Source organism: Leopardus geoffroyi, chromosome B2 (genome assembly GCF_018350155.1).
Source record: "Leopardus geoffroyi isolate Oge1 chromosome B2, O.geoffroyi_Oge1_pat1.0, whole genome shotgun sequence".
Taxonomy (NCBI): domain Eukaryota; kingdom Metazoa; phylum Chordata; class Mammalia; order Carnivora; family Felidae; genus Leopardus; species Leopardus geoffroyi.
The window spans coordinates 47,846,622-47,867,657 of NC_059332.1; positions in this window are offsets into that span (position 1 = coordinate 47,846,622).

Below are 21,036 nucleotides of genomic sequence, written 5' to 3' on the forward strand. Positions count from 1 at the left end.
AATCAAGATGCTGGCAGACTTGGTGTGTGGAAAAGGTTTGCCTCCAATGTCATAGATGGCCATCATCTGGCTGTGTGCTCACATGGCAGAAGCACAGAGGGACCTCTGCTGGGCCCCTTTCATAAGGACACATTTCCCATCATAAGTGGTTCCCTTGTTTGACCTAATCACCACCCAAAGACCCTACCTCCAAATATATCGCATTGGGGATTAGATTTCAACATGTGGATTTTGGGGGGACACAGACATTCAGCCCACAGCAAGCTAGTACAGTAGATGGTATCAGTGTCCACAGGGAATATGCCTTCATTCAGCCATTCTTAATTTGCATGTAGGGTCACCTCCACGTGACATTAGTCCCAGCATGTCAAACTAGATTTGGTTCAGATACTCACCCTTTTTTTTTTTTCTTCTTTTTGGAGTTTTTATTTATTGAGAGAGAGAGAGAGAGAGAGAGAGAGAGAGAGAGAGAATGGGAGAAGGGGAGTAGTAGAAAGAGAGAGAGAAAGAGAGAATCCCAAGCAGGCTCCTTGCTGTCAGCATGGAGTCTGAAGCAGGGCTCGATTCCGTGAACAGTGAGATCATGACCTGAGATGAAATCAAGAGTTGGTCGCTTAACCGACTGAGCCACCGAGACGACCCATTCAGAGATTCACTCTTGCTGAGCTAAAGCAAACATTTCTCCTTCTTCCTTCCATGGGAGTACTGTAAGTATTGGAAAGCCTTTCCAATAACGTCCTCATAATACAAACCATCTTTAATATATATTATCCCCTTTCCTGGAAGACTCCCCACCTTGTCTTCTCAGGATAGTTATAGTGGATCCAGATGTCCTTCTGCCTCTTACCCTCTTGTTGTTGTTGTTGTGAAGGTATAATGACACATAATATGATACTAGTTTAAGGTGTACAGCATAATTATTTGATATCTATGTATATTGCGAAATGATCACTAAAATAAGTCTAGTTACCATGCATAGTTAACAAAAATTTTTCCTTGTGATGACAACTTTTAAGATCTACTCTCTCAGCACTTGACAAATATGTAATACAGTATTATTAATTATAATCATAGTGTTGTACATTACATTCTCAGGACATTTATTTTATAATTGGAACTTTGTATCTTTTGGCCCTCTTCACCCATCATAGTATTTTATTTAAATCACTCCTATGTCACATATACATTTTACCTTCATATGGAATTCCCCTCATACACAACCATATAAACCTCAGAACAGGAAGAAAGACCGAGAAAATGCCTGCTAGGAAATTTGCTTACAAAGAAAATTTAAAGGCATCTGTCTAGTCAGAAATACATCATAAAATTTTTCCTAGGTAATTTCCTACCTCCAAAACGCTACAAAAAAAAAATGTAGCCATTAAGATACTGTAAAAAAAAGAAAAATAATGTCATTAATGTCAAGCTAACCATCATGTATTGGTTAACTATAAGCCATACATTATTTTCATTGCTGTATTTTCAGTTTTTCCTTTCTCTCCTCTATCGTGACTCTCCACATTTATTGTGGAAATGAATGACTATAGTTATTACATAGAATAAAACACACAGAGAAAGAGAGAGAAAGAGAGGTATTGATGAAATAAGGAAACAACCTTTTCATTTATAGGCATTCCCAAGCAAGTAGATCTGACTACTAAGGCTTATCCGTTTTGAGACCATTTGCATTCTTTGTCGAACAGAGTCACATGATATGCTAACAGCTTATAGTGAGGAAAAGTCTATTTTATTTTCATACAAAATATCATCTATCTGTACTAATCTTAAAATGCTCCTTTTTAGGGAAGACTCTAAAGGGTATTATCATTCCACTAGTAGTGGATTTAACTTACTAAAACATCAAGGTAAAAGTGATACCTTAGTGATCCCATCAATATTTTACACACGCTTCAAAGACATTTCTCATTCTAAAATCAAAATATTCAAAATTCTTAATATTATGACACCTAGTACCTTAGAGCTAGAATTTACCACAGAGATTTTTTATTGCAGAGATGGACACAGTAAGTGAATTGTCACAGTTCATTGTATGTATATCGATTTTAAATGTATATGATAATAAGACTGGAGATTTGCTAACATTTCAAAAGTCATCCATGGGGCGCCTGGGTGGCTCAGTCGGTTGGGCGGCCGACTTCGGCTCAGGTCATGATCTCGCGGTCCGTGAGTTCAAGCCCCGCGTCGGGCTCTGTGCTGACAGCTCAGAGCCTGGAGCCTGTTTCGGATTCTGTGTCTCCCTCTCTCTGACCCTCCCCCATTCATGCTGTGTCTCTCTCTGTCTCAAAAACAAATAAACGTTAAAAAAAAAAATTAAAAAAAAAAAGTCATCCAACCCACTTATGTATACCTCCTAAGCAGAATTATTAATATCGTGGCACAAAAAATCTTATTCATTAAGTCCAGTACTAGGCTCTAATTTTTTTGCTGTGTTTTCTCGGAGGTATTTCTGATCCAGTCCACATTTTCCATATTTGGCGCACACACAAAAAAAACAATGAATGAACAGCATGACTAACAGCAGAATATGTAGGCCACCATCAACTGTTAGATTAACCTGGAGTTCTACCTGCCTCCCAACTACCTGTCCATGTCTTACTACTTTGACTATAATAATGTGACTCAACCAATATTATGAAGAAAGAGAACACACTAAGAAAGGGCTAATGATCCAGAGCCGTGATATGGCTGAATCTTACTTCAGGATTTCAAGAAACCTTCAGAAAATGAAGAAAGAACAAATGAGCTGAATGTGATGGAGTATGCATGACCCTTGGAAAAATATGTGAATTAGTTGCTAATGAAACTGTAAAAACAGGCCAGTGAAAAAACTGATCCCACTTCCTTGAGATTTATTAGATGAAAGGACAGGTGAAACCCATCATGTAATTAGGTAGCCATGTAACCAACTTGCACAAGATGGGGCCCCAGAATCTGACATGACAAGCTCTTTGGCAGGCGTACACGGGAGGTAGTGAAAACAAGAGTTCAGTCTTAGCTGCCTTGCTCACAGCCACTGTGTTATCTTGCCAAGGCAGCACATACTTGTTTGCCTGAACTTTTCTTTTTTGTAAGTTTTCCCAAATCATCCTCTTGTATTTCCTTGTACCATTCCTTTCAATAAATGAATTTGGCATCCCCACCCCCATCCCAAATTTCATGTGTAGAACAAAAATTCTTCTTTTTTAAGATTTTATTTTTAGGTAATCTCTATACCCAACATGGGGCTCGAACTCACAACCCCAAGATCAAGAGTTGCAGGCTTTACCAACTGAGCTAGTCAGGTGCCCCAGAACAAAAAGTCTTAAATAATCAGAAGCTGATCCTCATTAGTTATTATTTCTCATTAATTTCTTCTTATAACACCCTAAACAGAATCCAGAAGTTGGGATTAAAGATCAACCTTAGCTAAATGTCTCTCAGTGAATGTTACTCTTCTTGCTAAGTGTAATGGGAAAATCACAGAGTCAAAGAATATTGGATAATATTTAGGCATATTTTTTCTCTTGATTAGGATTATTAGGAGCTTATACATTTTATTAATGTGGTTTATGAAAAAAATATTATTTGCCTTTCTTGATCCTCTCTCCACTGCATTTGTCTATTTATTTAATTGGTTTCTGTTCATATCTTCATTATTTCTCTCATTTTATTTTCCTTGATTTATCCTATGATCCTTTCTAACTTACTAAGTTGGATACTTAGGTCATGAGTTTGAAATACTGTTTTTCAAAACATAATCGTTTATGGGAATAAAATATTTCACATCACAAATCTTGATATGTTATGCTTCCAAAATGAAAAAAAAAAAAAAGATTTCAGAATCTGTGTTAGGTCATTTCACATTTGAATTGTGCCACTTAAGAAATGAATGACTTTGAGGGAAGCCTGGGTGGCTCAGTCGGTTAAGTGCCCAACTTCAGCTCAGGTCATCATCTCACAGCTTGTGAGTTTGAGCCCCGCATAGGGCTCTGTGCTGACAGCTCAGAGCCTGGAGCCTGCTTCAGATTCTGTGTCTCCCTCTCTCTCTCTGACCCCTCTCCCACTCATGCTTTGTCTCTCTCTGTCTCTCAAAAATAAATAAATGTTAAAAAAAATTTTTAAAGAAATGAATGACTGAAAGACACCTCTTAACTGTACTTCTCTTTTAGGTGTGACTATGATGAAATTAAATACCTAAGTGTTTGAGTGCACATATGTAGTAGGTCTGCACCTGTTGAGGTTCCAGCCAATGATATTTAGAAGCAAACTATCTACAGTTTTAAGAAGTGTTAAAAGTCTATCAGGCAATAATAATAATAATAATAAGTTTTGATATTATTTCAATTAATCCTCATAATTCATGGAGAATTTTTTAGAAATTATGAAAATAAAAGTCTCAAAGTTTAAGTGACCTGTAAAGATACCAGCATTTGGATATATCAGTCCTTGGGTGTCTAACACAAGAACCAGAACTCTTAACTGAAATGCGACTCTTGATCAAATCCTATGGAATCTACATTTTAAGAAAAAGCAATGCAAAAATGTCTCATTCAAATTTAAGCAGCATAAAGTTAATTAAGTAAACTATAATAGATTTAAAAATATTTTATCATGTCAAATATAAATAGTGTGAAGAGTGTTTTTTCTCACCTTTTTTATCCTCATTCTACTGGGGTTTTTTGTTGTTGTTGTTTGTTTGTTTCCTTTCTGTGTTTGGAACCACATAGACTCAATTCTCTTTACCACTTACAGAAGAAAACAAAGGGTCTATTCATTAGCAATATGGCTTCCAGTCCTTTTGGACCTATCAAAAATTTTTTTTCACCATCTTGGATAATAAAAATCGTAAAAACAAAAGTACGGTCTATTAGCTGGTTAAATGGGAAACAAAAACTTTAGATCAATAAATGAATTCTATTTATTTGTATTCCAAATTATTTTTGCACTTTCCCTATTAAAAGTCTTTACTTCTTATGGGACACCTAGATGGCTCAGTCAGTTGGTCATCTGACAAGCTCAGGCATGATCTCATGGTTCTTGAGTTCGATCATTGACTCGGGCTTTGTGCTGATAGCCCAGAGCCTGGAGCCTGATTCAGATTCTGTGTCTCCCTCTCTCTGCTCCTCCCCACCTTGCACTCTATCTCTCTTTCTCAATATTAAATAAACATTAAAAATATTTTAAAAAGAGTCTTTATTTCTTCTTACCTCAATAAAATTGTTGTGCAGACTTTCAGAAGAAAATAGCAAGATAAATCTAGCAAGTTCATAGAAGTAAAATCACCTGAAAAAAAAAGTATAGATATAAAAAAAGATATAAAACTTCAGAGATAACTTTTATTTTCTTTTAAAGGACCCAGCTGGCTTGTGACAGAAAAGAAATCTAATTTATCATCTGTTACCTCTAGCGAAATCAAGCAGAGCCAGAGGACGTGATTCTGTCCTCCCCCATGGATTTAACTGAGTTCAGGCATAAGGAGAACAACAGGACTTCCCCAAAGTTCTCTATCACTTCCTTTGCCTTGAAGCTAGCAGCCGTGAGCTTTCTCTCCACAGTTCCAAAGTCTAGTACTCACTACCAATCTTAGATTTGTGTTTCAGAAGTTCAGAAAACTGTGCTTAGTTTGGGGAAATGTTTACAGACGACAACTATTATATTCTCTTTGTATTTTCTCCCATTTTTCAAAGAGCAGTAGCCTTATAGATATAAAAGACATTATTAAAAATTAGTATACTTTGATTATAGACTATTTTAGATAATGTGCTGTTTATTAATGTTACTTTCCTGTGTATAGTAATGACGCTGTGGCATAAAGGAAAATATCATTCATTGTATGTAGGGGATACATGCCAAAATATTTCATAAATTGTAATGATAGCTGAAATTTACCTTCAAATAATTGTAAGACAGAGGAAGAGAATACCACACACACACATACACCCACACACACCCCAAAATAGCAACATATTAACAATTGGTTAGATGAATCTAGATGAAAGGGATACAGATATTCATTAGTAAACCAGTCTACAACTTTTGCTTAAGTTCTATATTTTTTAAAATAAATTTGACACAAATAGGTAAAATCTTCAAACCACTGGGTTAGTCTAATTTTTTTATCACCATATACAATAGTACTCTACATGGGGGCACCTGGGTGGCTTGGTCAGTTAAGCATCTGACTCTTGATTTTGGCTCAGTTCACGAGCTCATGATTTGTGACATGGAGCAGCACCTTGTGGGGCCCGGATCAGGCTCATAGGATAGAGACTGCTTGGGATTCTCTCTCTCCCACTCTCTCTGCTCCTCTCACACTCATGTTCACGTGTGTGAAACATACATACATACATACACACATAATACCTACATAAGTAATAAATGTTTAAAAAACGTAATAGCAATCTATATCATATTCATAATTTTCATGTTTGCTTCCTACACTGAAATACGAGTTTCCCAAAGTTAGAGACTGACGTTTTCCTCTCTGCTCTAGAAAAGCAACAGCATACTGCACTGAAATAAACTCATTTTTTTCCTCATTGTCAAATAAGTAAAAAAATGTGACAACCATAAGAGGGTCATGTATACCCTGATTATCTACACACTCAGAGCTGATAGTTCTCCACTCTGTGCAGGGTGTGTGTGTTCATATTCATGCTTCCTTTTCACTGTAGGGTAACACCAAAATAAGTCAACTCGTTTCTTTCTCCTGTGCTTTGCATTTAATAAACGGGGCCTTCCTTAGCTCCCTTTCTAAACCGTCCGTCTGTCCTGTCCAGTGCCAGGCACTTCCCATGTGTGTTATTGGGAATTATCCCATGTGTGTTATAATTTTGTCTTATTATATCTTCATTACTTAGAATTGTAAAAGGTAACAACTTTGCAATGGAGGGAAGAATTATAGAGGTGGCCAAATATCTTTTTCCATACTTATCCCAACTTGACTCGTACAATTAGAAATATCAGCTCCAAGGGACACCTGGGTGGCTCAGTAAGTTAAGTGTCTGACTTCAATTCAGATCATTATATCCCAGTCCTGTGTTCAAGCCCCAAGTTGGGGGTCTGTGCTGACAGCTCAGAGCCTGGAGCCTGTTTTAGATTCTATGTCTCCCTCTCTCTCTGCCCCTCCCCCGCTCACGCTCTGTCTCTGTCTGTCTCTCTCTCAGAAATAAACATTTAAAAAAATTTTTAAAAATATATCAGCTCTATGGGGCGCCTGGGTGGCGCAGTCGGTTAAGCATCCGACTTCAGCCAGGTCACGATCTCGCGGTCCGTGAGTTCGAGCCCCGCGTCAGGCTCTGGGCTGATGGCTCAGAGCCTGGAGCCTGTTTCCGATTCTGTGTCTCCCTCTCTCTCTGCCCCTCCCCCGTTCATGCTCTGTCTCTCTCTGTCCCAAAAATAAATAAACGTTGAAAAAAAAAAATATCAGCTCTAAGAATTATAAATTTGATTATTATTTTATTAGTTTAACTCAAGTAGTTAATCATTATTCTGCCATTCAACTACATGGAAGGCATCATATGTATTAATGACTTCAAGTCTAGACCATCTTATACTAGTAGTACCTCTACCACCACCACCAAAAAATATTAATATTAATTTATTAGTACTAATTAAGTATTGATATGATTTTATTATTTAATTTTAATGTCAATGTTTACTATTTATTAATTTTTGTCATTTTGTTATGTTAACTTAATGTTTACTAGTTAATGCCAATTGATTAACATTAATTAATATTTAATGTTATTCATTATTATTTATAAAGACAATGAATGCTGGGCTCTTGTCAGATTTAATTCTCACACAAAGTATAGAGTGTAACTGTTTTGCTTAATAAGTAGCTAGTAAGTAGCTGGAAATCTGGAAATCTGAGGCACAGTCATCTACCTTGCCAATATACAATACTGCCCAACAATGAAAGCTGGACAGTGTGACCATAGTGTCTTGGTTTTATCTGAGCAACTAAGGTCTAAATTAATGGGAAAACTTATAAGGAGAATATGGTAGTGTTATTGTAATATCTGTGGCGGGGGGAGATTATGAATAGAGGAAGCATTCCTAGAGGCATCATGGAATTATTAGACCAAGTTTAGTATTTACCCCTGGTTCCTCAACTGACAATCCACAATGAAATAAAATATAAAAGCTACATGTGCTCACACTTAGAGGATTATTAATAGAAGAGGAAACATCCCATATTAAGAATTCTTTATTAGGGAATTGCATATTTCCCTGAAGTTATGGTCATTGTGATCATTGTAATGCAAAGATCTTTCCAGATTCATTTGTCTGACTTCTAGGACTAAGTAACTTGTAATAAACTGAGGCTGCATTACCCATGCTTTAAAAAAATGTGTCACTATAGACAGCTTTGTCTCTGACAACTATGGTTCTTAGGAGTTGATGTTTCCTTTCAGCTCTTATATTCCACGAAACAGCAGGTAGTAAAGAAAGTGTATTAGGTTATGATCTTAATATCCTTGACTTATCGTTGGATATGGGTTCTTTAACCTTTCTGTTCCTAAGATTCCTTATTTGTAGAGGGAGGATATTGTGCCAAAATACTTCTAAGACTCTTTTCCTTATTATCCCACATTCTCTGAGGCTTTTCTCTTAGGAAAGTGTATGATATGTATTTATATTTCATTAGAGAAAGCATAACTAATCTGATGGAAGAATTTTCCACATGTAAATTTTCATGAAATATAAAGTCTAACAAAAATATCTTGTGTATGCATTAACATATGTATGCGTGTGGATATTAAAAGCAAGAAAGCTTTAAATTTTTTCATTTCATGTATTTAGTGTTACTTAATTTACTTTAAAATTTTTATTTAAAGTTATTTTTAGTTTAATTTATCTATTTCCAATCAGGAAAACAAAACTACTCCAAATATTCCATCTGGGAATTTAAAATACATAATTTGTTATACTGGTGATAGAGAATTGAGAAGCCAAACAGAGTAGTGACATAATCCAAAGACTAGCACCACAAGTGACCGGTACTGTTCCTGGAGCTGGGGAACACAGACAGAAGTTGTATTCACAAAATCTAAAAGCTATGGTTATTCAGTAGGATCTATAACTAAGTTGGGTGTTTCCTGAAGGGAAGTGGGACCATGTCCAGTGAGGACCTATACCAAAAGGAGAATTAGCCAATACAAGGAAATAATGCCTTGAAACAGAGGAGAAGGCAAAAATTGTCAGGCTTTTCCCATCCACCAGGTGTTCTTCCTCAGGTGACTCCAATTGTCTAAACTCACCCACAGGAGAGGTAGTAGGGGTTCTGGAAAAATATGGTTTATCCAAAGAAGGAAGAAAATCAATTAGAAAGAAAACAGGCAATCAGTGCACAGTAGTTTTATTATGTCTAAACCCTTTATTAAAGTACAATATACATACAGAACAGTGCATGTGTAAGTGGCAAGCTCATTAAATACTCACAACTTAACCCCAGTATGTAACTACCTCCCAGATCAAAAAGCAGAACATTACCAAGTACCTTAGAATCTTCCTCAGTATCTTCCAATCGCTATCTCATCACTCCATGGGTAACCAAAATCCTGATGTCTAGCAGCATAGTTTGCTGTTGCTGTTGCCTTTCGTGGTGGTGGTAATGATGATGACGATAATTTTACTTTTGAATGGAGTTATGTTCTTGCGTGTACTTTTTCTGATTTCACTTTTGCTCAAGATGATGTTTGTGAAATTCCTCCATACAGTGTGTATAGAAGTTTACCATTCATTCTCATTTTTATATAGTCTTCCATTATGTGAATAGCACATAGTAGTTTTTGATCCCATTGGCAATTTGCATAGTTCTAATAAGGAAATTTTATGAAAAATGTCATTATGAGAATTCTAGCTCATGACTTTTCATGAACTTTATATATATATATACACACACACATATGTATATATATATATATATGTATATATATGTATAAAATATAAAGTAATAACCTTAGAAGTAGAGGAGAAACAATTTATACTTATCCAGCAATGTTTAAGGATTTCCAAGAGCTTCATATCCTCCCCACTATATGGGATATATTTGATTATATCTCATCTTTTCCAATTTAGTCTTCGGAGTGCAGAGTGAAAATATTGTGTTGTGGAGTTAATTTGCACTTCACTAATGAAGTTGAGCACATTTTCATAAATTTAATGAACAACAGAATATCCTCTTTCTGAGGTATGCGTGCAAGTCTTTATCCATTGAAAATTGGGTTTTATGTATTATAAAAATTTATGTATATGAGCTTTTCTATATATTTCAGATGATTCCTTTTGGGTAAATGGATGTTAAAATCCTTTCTCACTGTATGGGTTGCATTTTCCCTTCCTAAATATATTTCAATGAATAGAAGTTCCTAAACTGAAAGGGGGCAATTTATTAATTTTTTATTAGTAATTTTTGAGAGTTATTTATAATATATTTGCTACCCCACCCAGGTCATGAAGATATTATGTGATTATTATTTTATCATTAACTTTATATAAGTAATTCACCTGAAACTACATTCACGAATTTGTGTTGTGAATTAGGGATCAAGATAGTTTTTCCCATGTGATATTCAAATATTATTTATTGAAAAAAAAAATTTTCCTTACTTTTCTGCAGTCTTACCTATGTTAAAAATAGTGACTCTAAATATGTGGACCTACTTCTACACTTCTATTTTGCTCTAATAGTAAGTCCTTGCACCAAAATCATATACTTTTAATTATTGTTATATTTTGAGTCTTATTAGCATTTGATAGAATAAGTCTCCAACTTAGTTCTTTCCAAGATTACCTCGTCTTTTCTTGGTTCTTTGCATTTCCATACACATTGTAAAATTGTCAATTTATGGGGTAGGCAAAAGTTTTTTTAGAATTTTAACAGTAATTTTTTTGAGTCTGTAGATTAATTTGAAGAAAACAAAAAATATTTACAATACAATTCTCCCAATAGATGAACAGGTTATATAATTATTTCAATTATCCTTTAAATTTCTGTCAATATATGTGTTAGATTTCTACATATACTATTTCTACAATAAGCTTTTATTATTTATGAGATGCATTTTTCATTAGAGTTATTTCTATATATTTAATGGCACTCTAAATGTTATATATATATATATTTTTAATTTTATTTTTAGAGTGTTTCTGGTATATAGAAATATAATTTACTTTTTTTTTTACTGACTTTGTTTAGTGATCCTGATAAACTGACCCACCAATTCTAGTAGTCTGCAGATATTTCTGAATTTTCTAGATATATGATCATGTTGTGTGTGGATAATAACAGGCTTATTTCCTTGTCTTCACTCCTAACGTATTTGTCCTTCTTCTTAGCTTATAGTACTGGTGAAGTGATCCAGTATAATGTACAAAAGTGTTGTTATGGGCAACCTGGGTGGCTCAGTTGGTTGAGCATCTGACTTCAGCTCAGGTCATGATCTCTCGGCCTGTGAGTTTGAGCCCCATATCGGGCTCTGTGATGAAAGCTCAGACCCTGAAGCCTGCTTCAGTTTCTCTCTTATGGATTCTGTTTCTTCCTGTCTCTCTGCCCCTCCCCCCCACTTGTAAGTGCTCTGTCTTTCAAAAATAAATAAATAAACAATTTAAAAAACTCTAAAAATAAGAGGGAGGGGTCAAATGGTGAAGTAGGGGAGCCCAAAATTCCCTCATCCCTCAAACACCAGTATTGAGGTCAGAGAACTTGGAATTCCAGGAATCTGGGCTACAGAGTGACAGAAACATTTGCAGGGGCCCACAGAGACAGTTTGGTGGGCCACGGGGTTATTTCAATGAACAAATCAAAGCATACCTGGTGGAAAGTCCTAACCACTACTACAAGTATTGAGATAAAGCAACCAGTGACACATCAACAGAGAGCACACGCTCCAAAAACACTGCATGACATGTCAGGCTCTGGATAGTGTATGACCTCTTTTTAATATAGTAGTACTTGTAGGTATAGGACACATAACAAGCTAGTAAAACATATAAAAGGCAGAAAATTAGACAATATGATGAAACAGAAGAATTGTCAAAAGAAATTCCAGGAAGAAATAGCCATAGAAATGCTTAAAATAGATATAAACAACATATCAGAATAAGATTTTAGAAAAATAGTCATAAGACTAATAACTGGGCTTGAAAAAAGCATAGAAGACAGCAGAGAATCTATTGCTGCAGAAATCAAGCACCTAAAAAATAGTCATAATGAATTAAGAAATGTAAATGAGATGCAAAATGAATTAGATGCAATGACAAGGATGGAAGAAGCAGAGGGAAGAGTAAGTGAAATGGAAGATAAAACTATGGAAAATGATGAAGCCAAGAAAAAGAGAGATAAGAAAATACTAGACCATGAGGAGAGAATTATAGAACTAAGGGATTCAATGAAACATAATAATATCTGTGTCATAGAAATTCCAGAAGAAGAAGAGAGAGAAAGGGGCAAAAGTTTTATTTGAACAAATTGTAGCTGAGAACTTTCCTAATCTAGGGAAGGAAGCAAACATCCAAGTCCAGGAGGCACAGGAAACTCCCTTCAGAATCAATAGAACAGGTTGTCATCATGATATATCATAGTGAAACTGGAAAAATACAAAGATAAAGAGAAAATTCTGAAAGAAGCTAGGGACAAATGGGCCTTAACCTACAAGGCTAGACACATAGGACTAATAGCAGACCTGTCCACTGACACTTGGCAGGCCAGAAGTGAGTGGCAGGATATATTGAATATGTGGAATAAGAAAAATAATGCAGCCAAGAATCCTTTATCCAGCAAGGCTGTCATTCAGAACAGAAGGAGAGAGAAAGGCTTTCCCAAACAAAAACTAAAGGAATTCCCAACCACTAAACCAGCCTTGCAGGAGATCCTAAGGGAGATTCTGTGAGTGGAATGTTGCAAAAACTACAAAGGACCAGAGATGCCATCACAAATGTGAAACCTACAGATAACACAATGACACTAAATCCATATCTTTCAATGATGACTCTGAATGTAAATGGACTAAATGTCCCAATCAAGAGACATAGGGTATCAGAATGGGAAAAAAAAAAAACAAGATCCATCTATATGCTGTCTACAAGAGACACATTTTAGACCTGAAGACACCTGCATATTGAAGGTGAAGGGACAGAGAACCATCTATCATGCTACTGAAAGTCAAAAGAAACTGGAGTACTTATGTCAGACTTATGTCAGACACACTTATGTCAGACACACTAGACTTTACATACTGTAACAAGAGATGCAGAGGGGCATTATATCATAACTAAGGGGTCTATCCATCAAGAAGAGCTAACAGTTGTAAATGTTTATGCCCCAACGTGATACACTTAAATATATAAATCAATTAATCACAAACATACGCAAACTTATTGATAATACTGTAACTGTAGGTGACTTTAATACTCCACTTACAACAATGGACAGATTATCTAGGCAGAAAACCAATAAAGAAACAATGGCCTTGAATGATACACTGGACCAGAGGGACTTGAAGGATGTATTCAGAACTTTTCATCAAAAGCAACAGAATACACATTCTTCATGAGTTCGCATGGAACATTCTCCAAAATAGATCACATACTGGGACACAAAACAGCTGTCAACAAATATAAAAGGATTGAGATCATACCATGCATGTTTTCTGATCACAACACTGTGAAACTTGAAATAAACCACAAGAAAAAATTTGGAAGGGTTCCAAATGCATGGAGGTTAAAGAACACCCTACTAAACAAAGAATGGGTCAATCAGGAAATTAAAGAAGAAATTTAAAAATTATATGGAAGCAAATGAAAATGAAAACACGACAGTCCAAACCCTGTGGAATTCAGTAAAGGTAGTTCTAAGAGGAAAATACATTGCAATCCAGGCCTATCTGAAGAAGCCAGAAAAATCCCAAATATAGAACCTAACCTCACACCTAAAGAAACTAGAAGCAGAGCAGCAAAGAAACCCAAAGCCAGCAGAAGAAAAGAAATAATAAAGATTACAGCAGAATAAACAATATAGAAAAAGTAGTGGACCAGATCAATGAATCTAAGAGCTGACTTTGAAAGAATAAACAAAATTGATAAACCCTTCGCCAGACTTCTCAAAAAGAAAAGAGAATCCAAATAGATAAAATCACAAATGAAAAAGAGATCACAACCAACATTACAGAAATATAAACAATTATTAGAGAATACTATGAAAAATATATGTGCCGACAAACTGGAAAATCTGGAAGAAATGGAAAAATTCCTAGATACCCACACACTAGCAAAACTCAAACAGGAAGAAATAGAAAATTTGAAGAGACCCATAACCAGTGAAAAAATTGAATCAGTTATCAAAAATGTCCCAACAAATAACAGTCCTGGGCCAGATAGCTCCCCAGGGGAATTCTACCAGACATTTAAAGCAGAGTTAATACCCATTTTTCTCAAGCTGTTCCAAAAAATACAAATGGAAAGGAAGCTTCTGGACTCATTTTTATGAAGTTAGAATTACCTTGATTCCCAAACCAGACAAAGACCCCACTATAAAGGAGAACTACAGGCCAATATCCCTGATGAACATGGATGCAAAACTTCTCAACAAGATGCTAGCAAATAGAATTCAACAGTATATTAAAAGAATTATTCACCACGGTCAAGTGGGATTCATTCCTGGGCTGCAGGGCTGTTCAATATTCACAAATCAATCAATTTGATACATCACATTAATAGAAGAAAGGATAAGAACCATATGATGCTTTTAATAGAGGCAGAAAAAAACATTTGACAAAATATAACATTCCTTCTTAATAAAAACCCTCAAGAAAGTTGGGATAGAAGGAACATAACTTAACATCATAAAAACCATATATGAAAGGCCCACAGCTAGTATCATCCTCAATAGGGAAAAACAGAGCTTTCTCCCTGAGATCAGGAACACAACAGGGATGTCCACTCTCACCACTTTTGTTTAACATTGTGTTGGAAATCCTAGCCTCATCAGACAACAAAATGAAAAAAAAGGCATTCAAATTGGCAAAGAAGAAGTCAAATTCTCACTTTTTGCAGATGACCTGATACTCTACACGGAAACCACAAAAGACTTCACCAAAAACCTGCTAGAACTGATACATGAATTCAGCAAATTGCGGGATATAAAATCAAAGTACAGAAATCATTTGCATTTCTATACACCAATAATGAAGCAACAGAAAGAGGTATCAAGGGATCAATCCCATTTACAATTGCACCAAAAACCATAAAATACGTAGGAATAAACCTGATCAAAGAGGTAAAGGATCTGCATGCTGAAAACTATAGAAAACTGATGAAAGTAATTGAAGAAGACACAAAAAAATGGAAGAAATATTCCATGCTCATGGATTGGAAGAACAAATATTGTTAAAATGTTGATACATCAATGTGCCATGTGCACATTCAATGCAATCCCAATCAAAATAGCAGCGACATTCTTCTCTGATATAGAATAAACAATCCTGAAATTTGTATGGAACCATAAAAACCCTGAATAGCCAAACTAATGTTGCAAAAGAAAACCAAAGCTGGAAGCATCACAATCCCAGACTTTACCCTTTGCTACAAAGCCAGAATCATCAAGAGGATATGGTATTGGCACAAAAATAGACACATAGACCAATAGAACAGAATAGAGAACCCAGAAATGGACCCACAGATGTATGGAAACTAATCTTTGACAAAGCAGGGAAGAGTATCCATTGGAAAAAAGAGTCTCTTCAGCAAATGGTGCTAGGAGAACTGGACAGCAACATGCAGGAGAATGAAACTGGACCACCTTCTTATAACATACACAAAAAATAAACTCAAAATGGATGAAAAACCTAAAGGTGAGACATGAAACCATCAAAATCCTAGAGGAGAAAAAGCGCAACAACCTCTTTGACCTCGGCTGCAGCAACTTCTTACTTGACACATCTCCAAAGGTAAGGGAAATAAAAGGAAAAATGGACTATTGGGACCTCATCAAGATAAAAACCTTCTGCACAGCAAAGGAAACAATCAACAAAACTAAAAGGTAACCAACAGAATGGGAGAAGATTTTTGCAAATGACATACCGGATAAAGGGCTAGTATCCAAAATCCATAAAGAACTTAGCAAACCCAACACCTGATAAAACAAATAATCCAGTGAAGAAATGGGCAGAATACATGAATAGACACTTGCCCAAAGAAGACATCCATATGGTTAACAGACACATGAAAAGGTGCTCAACATCACTCATCGTCAGGGAAATACAAGTCAAAACCACATTCAGATACCAACTCACACTGGTCAGAGTGGCTAAAATTAACAACTCAGGAAACAACAGATGTTGGCAAAGATGTGGAGAAAGGGGAACCCTCTTGAACTGTTGGTGGGAATGCAAACTGGTGCAACCACTCTGGAAAACAGTGTGGATGTTCCTCAAAAAATTAAAAAAAGAATTACCTTACAACCCAGGAATAGCAATACTAGGAATTTATCCAAAGCATACAGGAGTGCTGATTCATAGGGTCACATGTACCTCAATGTTTATAGCAGTACTATCAACAATAGCCAAATTATGGGAAAAGCCCAAATGTCCATCAACTGACGAATGGATGAAGATGATGTGGTTTATATATATAATGGAATACTATTTGGCAATGAGAAAGAATGAAATCTTGCCATTTGCAAAAGCGTGGATGGAACTGGAGGGTGTATTATGCTAAGTGAAATAAGTCAGTCAGAGAAAGACAGATATCATAAGTTCTCACTCATATGTGGAATTTGAGAAATTTAACAGAAGACCATGCGGCAAGGGAAGGACAAAAAAGAATAGTTACAAACTGAGAGGGAGCCAAACCATAAAAGGTTCTTAAATACAGGGAATAAACTGAAGGATGATGGGAGGTGGCAGGGTAGAGGGGAAAATGGGTGATGAGCATTGAGGAAGGGCACTTGTTGGGATGAGCACTGGGTGTTGTATGTAAGTGATGAATCATGGGAATCTACTCCTGAAGCCAAGAGCACACTGTATACTCTGTATGTCAGCTAACTTGACAATTAATTATATTAAAACGCATAAATAAAAAATGATAAAAAATCTAAAATAAATAAAGTGTTGTTAAAGTGACATTCTTAAAATTTTTCTAGCTTGGATGAAAGTATTCAGTATTCTACTGAAAATATGATGATTGATGTAGGTTTTAACATAGCAAAATATTATCAGCTTAAAAAATATTCCCTGAACACCCAAACCAGACAAAGATATTACAAGAAAGGAAAACTACATGTCAATATTTCTCATGAACATATATGTAAAAATCCTCAAGAACATATCTGTGAATCAAATCCAACACTATATAAAATATTACACACCATTACCAAGTGGGATTTATCCCATGTGTGCAAGCCTGGCTCATCATTCAAAACTCAATTAATATGACACATCACATCAACAAACCAAAAAGAAAAAATCATTTGATCACATCAGCATAGGCGAAAACAAACAAACAAAAAAAAGCATTTGACAAAATCCAACATCCATTTATGGTAAAAACTCTCAGTAAACTACAAATAGAGGGAAGATTTCTCAACCTGATAAAAAGTATCTACAAAATCCTGTAGCTACCATAATACTTAATGGTAACAGACTCAAAGCTTTCCTACTAAGATCAACCAGAAGGCAAGGATATCTCTTTACCACTCCCTTTCAACACCATACTGGAAATTGTAGCTGATGCAAATGACAAATGCCTTTATTTCAAAAGGCAGATTGGGAAGGAAGAAATAAACTTTGTTTGCAAATGACACAGTAGTCTATGTAGAAAATCTTAAAGAAAAAAACATACCTTTCTGGGGGTGCTGTGTGACTCACTTGGTTAAACATCCGACTTTGGCCCAGGTCATGACCTCATGGTTCGTGACTTCAAGCCCTGCATCAGGCACTCTGCTGTCAGCACAGAGCCCACTTTGGATCCTCTGTCCCCCTCCCCAACTCATTTTCTCTCTCTCTCTGTCTCTCTCTCTCTCTCTCAAAAATAAATAAACATTAAAAACTTTTAAAAAACCTTCCTGAGCTAATAATCAAGTACAGCAAGTAGCAAAATATAAGATTAACATAGAAAAGTCACTTTCCTATATATCAACAATTAATAAGTGGAATTTGAAATTAAAAACAGAATATCATTTACATTAGCACTCCAAACATGAAATACTTATGTACAATTCTAACAAAATATGTGAAAGATCTGTATTAGGAAACTACAAAATTCTGATGAATAAATCAAAGAACTAAATAAATAGTAATTCCATGTTCATAGGAAAGCAATATCTTCCCAACTTGTTCTATAGATTTAATTTCACCTCCATCAAAATCCCAGGAAGTTATTTTGTGGAGATCCACAAACTGATTCTAAAGTTTATATGTAAAGGCAAAAAATCCAGAATAGCCAGCACAATATTGAAGAACAAAGTTGGAGGAATGACATAATGTGAATTATGTCTTACTCTAAAATTATAGTAAATAAGACAGTGGGGTATTAGTGAAAAAGTGGACGAATAAATCAGTGGCACAGAATAGAGAACCCATTAATAGATGCACATAAATATAGTCAATCCATCTTCGACACAAGAACAAAGGCAATACCATAAAGCAAAGACAGTCTTTTCAACAAATGGTGCTGGAACAAGTGGACATCCATGTGCAAAACAAAAACAAAAACAATGAAAAAATAGACACCTTTACAAAATTAACTCAAAATGGACAACAGAACTAAATGCAAAGCACAGAACTATAAAACATCCTAGAAGATAACATAAGAAAAAACCTAGATGATCTTGAGCATAGTGATGACTAGTTAGATATAACACCAAAGGCATGGTCCACAAAGTAAATAATTAATAAGCTAGACTTCATTAAAATTAAAAAAAAATCTACACTGTGAAGGATAACATCAAGTGAGTAAAAGACAAACTATAGACTGGGAGAATATATTTGCAAAAGACACACTTAATAAAGGACTATTATTCCAAATATACAAAGAACTCCTGAAACTCAAAAATAAGCAAACAACCTGATTAAATAATGGGCCAAAGACCTTAACAAACACTTCATCAAAGACATACATATGGCAAATGAGCATACAAAAAGATGTTCTACACTTCATGTCTTCAGGGAAATGTCCAGTAAAGTGAGATATCATTCCACACTTATTAGAATGGCCCACATCTGAAAACTGACAACACCAAATATTGATGAGGATGTGGATCAGTAGGAACTCTCATTCATTGGTGGTGGTAATGCAAAATAGTACAGCCACTTTTTTGGTAAGTGTTTATTTAAATTCCGGTTAGTTAACGTATAGTGTAATATTAGTTTCACATGTACAATATAGTGATTCAACACTTCCATACAATACCCAGTGCTCATCACAAGTGCATTCCTTAATCCCCATCACCTATTTAACCCATCCTCCCACCCCCTCCTCTCTAGTAACCACCAGTTTGTTCTTTATGGTTAAGAGTCTGTTTCTTGGTTTCTTTCTCTCTCTCTCTCTCTTCCCTCCCCCATATGAGTGAAATAATATAGTATTTGCCTTTCTCTGACTGACTTATTTCACTTAACATAATACTCTCTAGTTTCATCTATGTTGTTGCAAATGGCAAGATTTCATTCTATTTTACTGCTGAGTAATATCTTCTTTACCCATTCATCAATTGATGGACACTTGGACTGCTTCCATAATTTGGCTATTTCAGCCACTTTCAAGACAGTTTGGCAGTTTCTTACAAAAGTTAACACACTCTTATAATATAATCCAGCAATTGTGCCCCTTGGTATTTACACAAAGGAGTTGAAAACTTATGTCCACAGCAAAACCTGCTTATGTAGGCTTATTCATAACTGCAAAAACTTGGAAGCAACCAAAATGTCCTTCAGGAAATGAATGAATACACAAACTGTGGTTCATTCAGACAAATTAAATATTATTCAGAGATAAAAAGAAACTGTCAAGTGATGAAAAGACAAGAAGGAATCTTAAATTCATACTACTAAATGAAAGAAGCCAATTTGAAAAGCCTACATACTATATGATTCCAACTATATGACATTTTATCATGAACTAGTGTTGAATAACTCTTACCAATTAGTAGGAAAGGAGATATAGTCAATAAAAACATGGGTCCAAGATCCAAACAAAGATCCACAAAATAGCATATCTAATGGCTAATGAGTATGTGAAAAAGTTTATCATCATCTGAGAGAAATAAGTAAAGGAAAACCAACCAAGTGCTATGCACTTACACATACGGAAGAATGGCTAAAATTGGAAAAATGGGGACCAACTAGAATTTTCATACAATACTTATGGAATATAAGTTTAGTATAAATACTTTGTAAAAGTATTGTGTCAATCATCAGTAAAAGATAAATATATGAATAACTTCAGTTAAAACAATCCTACCTCTTAGGATACCCCTGAATAATGATTGCATATGTAAATAGAAATTTTAGCAGCTTTATTCATAATGTCCATGTATGTTAGAATAGAAACATAAATTGTATTTTGATATACTGTGGGGCCACTGAAGTGGGATTCAAGATTTGAATCATACATCAAACTCATAAGATCCAAGAAGGCTTATTTAACTCCAGTTTGAAACAGATCAGAGAGCACAGGAGTATACATACAAGCAATGTCATGCATTACTGATTCACACCCAGATTCATTTTTCAATGTCCCCAGCCACTGTACACATGATATGTTTTGCTGTAAGTTTAGCCCAAAGCTGATGATATGCATATGTATCATAGCAGCATAAAAGAGACACCACGTATATGGTGCTATAGCTTAAATACCCTGTAAGGTTAAGAGACTAGTTCATTTTCCTTAATGTGGTGTTAGTCTACATGTTGCAAGTTACATAATAAAATAAGCCTTTCAGCCAAGGTCACAGCCTAAAGAACATTCTTTGAATAGTAGTCAGCACATGGCAGGCTCTGCAGAGCATGACCTATTTTTAGAGTAGATGTCGCAAGA